The sequence below is a fragment of the Herpailurus yagouaroundi genome, unplaced genomic scaffold, assembly GCF_014898765.1.
Source record: "Herpailurus yagouaroundi ecotype Mexico unplaced genomic scaffold, PumYag 29, whole genome shotgun sequence".
NCBI classification, from domain to species: Eukaryota; Metazoa; Chordata; class Mammalia; order Carnivora; family Felidae; genus Herpailurus; species Herpailurus yagouaroundi.
The window spans coordinates 38,526,253-38,536,654 of NW_024412377.1; the positions used below are offsets into that span (position 1 = coordinate 38,526,253).

The 10,402-nt window shown below is 34.7% G+C and overlaps 1 pseudogene; it reads right to left on the reverse strand.

The window, feature by feature from the left end:
* Window positions 1-4,775: 4,775 nt before the first annotated feature.
* Window positions 4,776-4,913, reverse strand: LOC121017094 (uncharacterized; annotated as a pseudogene).
* Between the last annotated feature and the right edge of the window lie 5,489 nt (window positions 4,914-10,402).

Genomic DNA, 10,402 nt, shown 5'->3' on the forward strand with positions numbered 1-10,402 from the left:
AAGGAAGAATGGATAAACGAAATGTGGTATATACATACAACGGAATATTATTCAGCCTTAAAAAGGAAGGCAATTCTGACACATGCTACAAAATAGATGAAACTTGAGGACATCATGCTACATAAGACACAAGAGTATAGGTACCATATGATTCCACTCATCTGCAGCACTAGCATAGTCAAAGGTATAGACACAGAGTGTAGAATGGTGGTTTCCTGGGGCTGTGGGGAGGAGAGTAATGGGGAATTATTGCTTAAGAAGTCCGGAGTTTCAGTTTTACACAATGAAAGGAGTTCTACGAAGGAACAGTGGTGATGATAGTACAATAATGCCATCAAACAGTACACTTAAAATGCTGCATGTTATATTAGGTATACACCACTACAATTTAAAAAACAAAACAAAACAGAACAAAAAAATAAAAAAAACAAAACCAAAACTGAAATAAATAAAACGATCTCAGGGCACCTGAGTGACTCAGACAGTTAAGCAACCAACTCTTGATTTCCCCTCATGTCATGATCTCACAGCTCATGGTTTGAGCCCCATGTCAGGTTCCACACTGAAAGCACAGAACCTTCTTGGGATTCTTTCTCTACCTCTCCCTCTGCCCCTCCCCTCCCCTCTCTCTCTCTCTCAAAATAAATAAACTTTAAAACAAAACTCAATTTAAACTTAAAAAAAAGTGTGTGTGTCTATCTGTGTCTGTTTCTATGTTTTATGTTGGGGCAGTTGAGGAAGATAGTGGGATCTTTTTAAAAAAAAATAAAATGAGAAGAAAAAAAGAACCCATCTTAAATAACAGTAATTAAATTTTGCCAACCGCAACTTCTGAATAACTTGAACTTTTCATTTTTATAACACATAAGATAAGAAAGAAGTCAAAGTTAGCCACATGTGTAATTTTAGTCACTTTTCTAAGAAACATGTTTGGTGCAGGCACAACACTGACATCTTTTAATTAACTAATCATGATTTTGGAACACTAGTCCATGCTGCTTTACAAATCAAACACTGAACCGAAAGGCAGGTCACAAGAACTTCGTCTAAAGATACTATAATATCCCCTTTAATTGCTGAGCTGTCTTTTTCTTTAAAGTTGTAATTCCACAATTTTGGATATCACAGTAAAGCTGACACAAAAGATAGCATCTTAACATAGTATTACTTAACAAAGATGGCTGTCATTTCTGTCACATGAAAACCCTGTCAGGAACCGCACTTCAACTTTCTGTTGCCATAGATACCACTTTTCCTCTGTGACCAAAAGTAAAAAACACAGTTCATTGTCATGATTCATATAAAAAGAATTGAAACCCCTTCAGAAATATCTATCAAGATTCAGGAGCAAGTCTCTTATCACCGGGATTTCAGTTACACGAAGTAAAATTCTAGAACATCAATAGTTACTTAGCCAATGAAGAAGTTGAAGAATAGAATACTAACGATGTTTCCAGATCCAGTTTTTTTCCTTTATTAATAAAAGAATGTACCTGGGATCTCATATTCAAGTTGCAAAACTTAACCTGTACAAAGTTAATTTCCTGGTGTGATATTCATGTTAATAAAAGCAAACCTAACATTAAGTGTTAGTGTGGTTGTTATATCCTGAACTGTACTTAATTTTATACTGAAGAATGGTAGTCAGAGATTATCTATGAATTTAAGGGCATATTAATAAATGATGCATATTTGGACACCAGAGAAGTCTGAAGAGCAAAATTATCCACATTAAAATTAAAGCCCTGATGGAAATAATTATACAGCTGAAAAACACCTGTACAGCAGTAAACAACATGCTCAGGAAAAGAGTCACCTTCAGAGACTACCCTGGTCACCTAGCTATTGTGGAGTTTTGCCAAGCCTGTTATGGGAAATGTTTAACCTTCCATGGTGTCTTGTGTCTCCTGGGTATGGAGAGTGACAGGAGAAATGAGAGTCTAGGCTTGAATGCCTTTGAAATGTATAGGGATTAAAAATGAAGGTTTATTTCCCCTTTTTTTCTTATGAGTCTTATTTATGGAATCTTAAAATAAGTGCAAGTTGAATAGTCCTGGTCTAAGTAAAAAAGCTAAATGATGGGACAGTAAAATAATTATTCATATAACTATTTCTCAGAAAACTATGCAGTTTTTATACAAAAAGGCAAGTGGGAAAAGACCATTAAACTGTTATATTTAATTATATTGTATTAAGTAGTATTTTGGGGAACAGAATTCCCTCACGAGTTATTAAACCTATAATAACTGGGAGGCAACAGGCATGATAGGTAAGCCTATGGGCTTGGGGTTACATAGAACTGGCCTCTGCCACTCACTAGCATGGAATGTTGAATAAATTAGTTAATCTCTGTAAATCCCAATTTTTTTACCACATCATGATGATAGCAATAAAAATATCTACCTCAGAGGATTACCACAATGTTTAGTAAATAATTTTATAGAAGTTCTAAACACATAAAAATCCTCATAAAATATTTTTAAAAACCCAATAATGTATGACATAAAAAATGGCTACATGCAGAGATGAGAAATTATGTTGTTTGATGGAAAGATTTGATTTTGTAAGGAACAGCATTTTCCCCCCAAAGTGTGTTTTCCCCAAAGTGTGTGTTCCCCCAAACAAAACACTAAAGGGATTTATTTGGGAATGGACAAAGGTCATGTAGAAGAATAAATGGGATCCAATAAATACAAACAAATTTAGAAAGATAAATCTAAAGTTTTATTTTTATTTTTTTAATGTTTATTTTTTAGAAAGAGAGAGACAGAGCATGAGTGGGGAAGGGGCAGAGAGAGAGGGAGGCACAGAATCCGAAGCAGGCTCCAGGCTCTGAGCTGTCAGCACAGAGCCTTACATGGGGCTTAAACTCATGAACCATTGGATCATGACCTGAACCGAAGTCGAACACTCAATGACTGAGCCATCCATGCACCCTTGATTTTAAAGTTTAAAGATTTGCTAACAAAATTTTAAACTGCATGTTCACTTTTGAAGAAGTGTAAGGAGGCTCAATAGAGATAAATCAGATATATAGATTCAGAAATCAGATATAGATTTCAGCATATATAATAGTTTGGTATGACAAAAAAATGTTATATAACAAATCAGTGAAGAAATAAATGCTTACTCTCTAAATGATTTTAGAAGTATTATGCTAATTAGTTAGAGAAGAGAAGCTAGATTTTATTACATATCTTAGGTGGAAATAATGCACAAATAAGCTAAAACATTAGATGTAAAAGTTAAAATCATTCAAAAGATCTAGTAGAAAAAACAGAATATCAATATATTTAGGAAAGGGAGATAAATTTCTAGGTGCAAACTTGTATAGACATAAATCAATATGTTAAATGTTGCATGTCTATAATTTCAAAACCAAATTCATTAGGCATATGGCAAAATGAGATACGATGTTTGCAACAAATAGTATTCTACAGATAACTTTCTTTTTTTATTTTTAATTTTTAATGTTTATTTATTTTTGAGAGACAGAGAGAGCGTGAGCTGGGGGAAGGGCAGAGAGAGAGGGAACACAGAATCTGAAGCAGGCTCTAGGCTCTGAGTTGTCAGCACAGAGCCTGATGCAGGGCTTGAACTCATGAACTGTGAGATCATGACCTGAACCTATGTTGGACATTTAACTGACTGAGCCACCCAGGCATCCTTGTTTTTAAATTAAAAAAAAATTAATGTTACTTATTTTTGAGAGAGACACAGAGAGACAAAGATAACTTTCAAGTCAAATAAGTGAGTTACTAACTCTGCAACAGAAAAAATGCCCCAAATCATTTGACATTTTAGAACAGAAGGAATACAAATGGACGCTAAACACATAAATAAAAGTTTATGTTACAAATAAGTAAAGCAAGATTTTTAAAGATGCCATTAACTTTCATAAAACTGGCAAACATAAAAAAATTTCCAAAAGTAGAAATTGTTGGGTGGGACAAGGATTCTCATAAAGTACTTACATAAGTAAAAATCAGCATAACCTTTTGGCAAAGCAATTAATAGTTGTTGCCAGAACTCATCCTAAGGAGATGGACACCAATATATGTAGAAAAATTTCATTGTAGTGCTTATGTGACAATAGCAAGCATTCTAATTATGAATAATGACAAAGAGTTAAAAAGTGATACCACAGCCATTGAATTATTATATATCCATTAAAATTATTTCTTAAAGTTCATTGATGACAATAAAAATGCTCAAAATATATTAAATGGGACAAAGGGAAAAATCAGAATACAAACTAGTTGCCTAATTGAATTTTGTGTAAATAAATATGTACATTCAACATGAGTGTATTCTCGAAATAAATCCAATAAGAATATTAAAAGCGATGTAGTTGTAGAATGGTAGTGAAAATACATCTCAGATTCTCTGCACATTTTTGTGTTTGCCTGATTTTCTTTTTTTTCCATGTTAGTCACACTTTGTTATGTGAAGACTCATTCCATCTCTATTAATATATTTTTTTAGTTATTTATTTTAAAATTTTTTTAATATTTATTGTTTTGAAAGAGAGAGACAGAGAAAGAGCATGAGTGGGGAAGGGGCAGAGAGACAGGGAGACACAGAATCTGAAGTAGACTCCAGGCTCTGAGCTTTCAGCACAGAGCCCAGTGTGGGGCTCGAACTCACAAACTGCGAGTTCTTGACCTGAGCCAAAGTCGGATGCTTAACCAACTGAGCCATCCAGGCACCCATCTATTAACATTTTTAAATAAATGAATATTTAAAATTAAATATACCTTCACATTTATAAAAATAATAATTATTCTAGCTTAATATCTTGTGATATTCCTCCATTAAGTTATTATTTTCTTACTGGATAGAGGAAAAATCAGATATTAAACGGATAAGAACAGGTACCACACTTGATCTTAGCCAAAAGGCTGAAAAGCTACCTATTCTTTTATTATTATGATTATCTCTCCTTCTACTAATGAATCATTCTGAATAGCTAATATAAGTGCATGGCAAAAAATTCAGTAGGTACATAGAGGTATATAGTGAAAGTCAGTCTTTCTTCCTTCTTTTGCTTGCATCCACCTATCCACCTAATCCCCCTCCTTAGTGCAACTGATGTTATTGGGTTTTTGTTTATCATTCCAGATTCGGTTTATACTTTTTAAAATAACCCCCCAACACACACAGACACACACACACACACACACACACACACACACACACACACACACACAAGTGGCAGTATACCATTCTGTACTATTCTGCAAATTGTTTTTCTCAATATTTATTTGATATATTTTCATTTTTTTAATGACTTCAAAGAATTCAATATTAATGTAATGTGATTCATTAATTGTTCCCCTTATGATGGGCAATTGGGTAGTTTTTAGCTAATTTGAATTTGCAAACAATGCTGTAATGACTATCATTATGTACATCCTCTTGCAAAGCAGAGTTGTTGGGGTTCGATTTTTAGTTTTGAAAATTATTAACAAAATGCTTTCCGTAGCTCTATGCTGTTTATAAATGGGTATGCTGATTTCCCCCTTGACACTATTGGATGTCATCAAGCTTTTTGTTCTTTGTCAACATGGAGATAAAAAATGTCATTTCATTGTAGTTTTAAAATGCGCTTCTCTTTAAGAGTGAGGTTGAGTTTTTCACGTTTAACAGTCATTTGTATCTCACTTTGAAGCTGAAGTTTGTAGCATAGTATAATCTGACCTTTGCATCTCAATCCCTGTCTTGTAGAACATAGAATGTGCCTTTTATCTCTTCAATAGATGGTGTACCAGTTTAGGTTTATTTTAACTGCAAGTAACATAAAATCCTGACTCCACTGACTTTAACAATAAGGATAATCTTTTCTCTTACATTATATTATGTCCTAAATAGTGAAGGGTTGGTTAATTCAGCTACTCATCAAGAAAACTGAGGTCCCTGGTCTTTCTATCTTTCTGATTGCCACCCACTAACTAGATTACCTCATGTTCACAAAATGGCTGCATCACAGCTAAACATCTCATTGACATATACAGCATCTAGAAGAAGAAGGATTATTTCTTACCATGAGTTTCTCTCTCTCTTTGACAAAGATACAAACTAAAAATGGACCATAACCTCCCACCAAGAGAGCCCCTATTGACAAGAAAAGTGATAATAAAATGAAACTTATTTAAGGTTTGACAATTTGAATTACAGAAAGGTATAAAATGAGTAGCAAATGTGTCTTTCTCTTCCACCTTCAGTCTCTCTCCAAATGAAACCACTGTTAAGTTCTTATAATTGCTTTGAGGAAAACAAAGAAGACAAAGACTGTGCACATACCTGAATATCTCCTTTTATATTTCATGCATTCATTTGTTTATTTTAAATACCAAAGTGATATTTTATATATTGTACTAGGCTTCACTTTTTTCACTCATTATTCCTTAAAGATCTTTCCAGTTTGCCCATAAGGTCTTCTGTCTAACATACTTTTTAATATGTAAATCCCTGTTGACCAAGATTTTGGTTTGTTACAGTTGGGGGTTTACTGTAAACAATGCTGCAGTGGACATCCTTGTATATTTATTTTGGGATACTCCTTCAAATCCAAATTCTTACTAGTGGATCAAAGAGAAAGTACATTTTAAAATTTGATGGTAAAATTTACCTCCCGAAAGGCTGTCCCAGTTTAGAGTGCCTGTTTCCTTTTGGTGGTGGAGACTCTTGCCTCTTCCAGGAGCCCTTTAACATCTGTAGGGTTGAGAATAGGTACTCACCAGGAAGCAGATGCACCCCCTCTGCTGGGGGCAGCAGCTGGCCCCCTCTATAGACTTTGCCTCCTCCACTGCAAATCTTGGTGATTGTGAGGTGACAGTCTCAATGTGGGAGCCAGCAGCCTCTCTTTGGGTATAGGAAGCATACCTTAGATTTCCCTCATCATGTTAGCATGGTTGTCCTGACTGGCCCAAGGTGGGAGAGTGAAGAACCACATCCTCTAACTCATTCAAATGAAGAGGGCATGTACACAGAGTGCCCCTCCTGCTGCCTAAACAAAAATCCAGATAATCCCAGAGCAGGTGATACTCTCCTAGGCATGTGAAGAAGACTTGCTTCGGCAAGTGGGTCTTCCCCAACTCCTCTCCCATCTGAGTGCTACAGAGTACCTGGCTTGTAACACTGCACTTGGTATGTTCGAGGCATCAGATCAGTTGGTGATGTGCTCACCCTTCCTTGTTGGTTGGTCATTTGCTGCATTGACTTTTCTGCAGCCTGGTGCCTTCTTTGAGGTGCCTTCCTGAGGATGCGCACTATCACTAAGCCTAACTTTATTTTTCTCCCTTTTTTGATCCTCATGTTTAGCAGAAGGAGTCTACCAGCTTTCAGGCTTGGAGATACTGATCGACAGGCAGCTGGGGTAAGTGCATCCTCCTTTTTTCCAAATTGTTCCCCATGGTTAGATAACACTGTTGCCCTCCAACTTTGGTCCACTAAACTCTGTCTTGTGGCACAGTCCTTGTTGTTCCAGTCTGCAGACCCAGTCACTAAGCTGCCAATCCATAGCTCTGGGGCTAGACAGCAGGGCCAGGAAGATGGCTGAGCTCCTCGGGGTTCCTTTCTCCTGCCAGCTGCATATGACAAGGTTAAGAAAGCCAAGAAGCAGACAGCAGAGAGGACCCGGCAACTTGATGTGAGAAAGAAGGAAAAGTGAAGGCAACATGGTGGTGTGTGTGGCCCTGTCCTTGGGCGATATTCTTGCAGCTCCCTCACCTTCCTTCCTGGAGCTTCAGCTCCAGCAACTCAAAGCCTCTTGGTCCTGGATCCGAGAAGAACCCTGGCCTCAGGAGTAGGTTTTAAGGACATTCACTCTTAGGAATAATAACCATAGCTAAAGGAATATTTGAAACAGTAAGATGTGCCAAGAACCTTAAGCATTTTACATGTTTCAAACAGTATAAATCTCTAACCACTTTGTGTGCTAGATTTTTATTTTCTCTCTTTGTTTTCAGATGGGGAAACTGAGTCAAAGGAAATTAATTCTCCTGAGACCATAAAACGAAAATACAGCAAAATAGCATTCAATTCCAAGACATGTTTGAATCTGATGAATTTATTTTTTAACACTTATTTATTTATTTTGAGAGAGAGAAGGAGAGAGAGAGAAAGAGAGCAGAGGAGGGGCAGAAAGAGAAGGAGACAGAAAACCCCAAGCAGGTTCGAGCTGTCAGTACAAAGCTGATGTGGGGCTCAAACCCACAAACCATGATATCATGAACTGAGCCAAAATCAAGAGTTGGACGCTTAACCAACTGAGTCACTCAGGCGCCCGACTCTGATGAATTTAGTTTAATCCTCTAAGTTATAGTGTTCATTGTTTGTGTATAGTGTTTATAACACTAATTAATTAACACATCACACTAATAAATGAATTAACATATGAAGTATTTCGTACATCAAAGTTGAAAGAATATTCAGCCTCAGTCTACACTAAATCATTGGAATTTGATAATTCAAGGCTCATGGACATTTTCTAGGTTTTAATAATTGTGTTAAATTTCTTCCTAAAAGAAAAATAACAAGTTTTATTACTATTATTATTGTTTCTAAAATAACCTGTAGAACAAATAACATAGTAATGAAACCACGTCTAGTGATTAGCTTCTAAAGCACTCCCCCTTCCATTGCACAGAAATGCTTTTCTGCATTGATAATAATGTGTTATGTAAAATAATTTGTGACCTCAGCTTATAACTAGGCTGCTTATAATTAACATTATTGAAGAACTGTGAGTCCTAACCATATCTTCAATAGAAGGGAACATACTGAGGAGGGAGAAAAATTCCTATTAATTATTTTTAACAGTTTGTTACACTTTTGCCAGAAGATTCTATTTAATAGTGTTTTCATTTTATAACACTCTACATTTTAAAATATATATTTACTAACAGATGCTAGCAGTGTGATTAAAAATGTAAGAAGTTATTTGAAGCAAATGTTAGTATTTAAAATACCTGTAAGTAACTATACACATTAGTAGGGTGTTGTCTTTTTATTCGAAATCAATGTATTCTATGCTAGCTAAATGAATTATAAAATTGTCAATTGAGTCTCTGGTGTTTCCAAAAACGACTTACCTGATTTCAACCAAAATCCATATTCTTCGAAAATTATATAGTGTGTACTCCAATATATATAAATTATCAGAAGTCTGATTTCATATTTTTTTTTAATGGCCAGCTTCTTCTGTACTGTCAGTGTTAGAGTTGGCTCTGGTGCTTTCCTCAACAAACAAAAGTGTAGTTAGCAGCCGGGAATCCGTTTCAAGCTCTCAGTTCAGTCCCTGCAGGGCTCTTTCAGTAATGATGCAAAATTTCTTCCTATAGTTCATTTCTTTGATTTCATATTTTTTCTAAATTAACAATACTTCTCAAATAGATGGAAGTTTGTCACATTAGACTGAAAACAAAAATGCAAACATCAAAATGAATTTAACAGCACAATTTCTTCTCTAGCTGATCTTGTAGTTCTTTTTTATTATATTTCTAAAGACTTCTGACAGAGGTTTTATCTGAATATAGATGAATAAGACTATATACATATACATATACATATACATATACTTGTATGTTATGTATTTTTTAGAAACAGGACAATTACAGCAATAACAGTCTATTTTTTTTTTTCTTTGCTTTTAGGGAGGAAGAGTAAATAAAGTCTCAAACACCCTGAGAAAATTGTACTTTTCCTATGGAGCCCAAAATTAGTGAAATGGATGTCTAAGAGTATTTTATACTTGAAATACAGCACTGTAATTAAAAATCTGAGCATAAAACCTCAACTTACTGCAAAGTAGCTTTTAGTTTTTAATGTGATTAAAGACTTATAAGTTGTAATGCAACTAGTTTCGTATTAACAGATTGAATAGTAGAGTGAATAACAACTGCTCCAAAATTCTGATGTAAGTCAGAAGAATCAAAATGGAATCAAAGTGTATTTTCTTTTAATGCAAAATAATATACATACTATGAATCTGCTTAAAAATGTGTGTTGTGTCTGTGTCTGATATGTATATAGTTTTATAAAGTGTGCTTATACAAATACAATTTTCCAATGATTTCATTTAAAACTATTTATCTGTTTACTGTGACAACTAAACCAGTAAAAAATACATATTATATTTAATTCCACTTCAAGGTTTAAGGTAATCATAGATAGATATAGATAGATAGATAGATAGATAGATAGATAGATAGATGATAGATAAAAATAACAAGGCATTCATTACTTAATGTTGATCATAACTTTATTAAGATTTAAAATATTTCAATAGTCTTAATTTTGATACTGTATTTGCTATAGTAATCAACTAAACCAAAAATTCATCTAGGAATATCAGGCTTTCAACAAAGAAAAATGTTTGTCACTAGCATGCCCAAATATT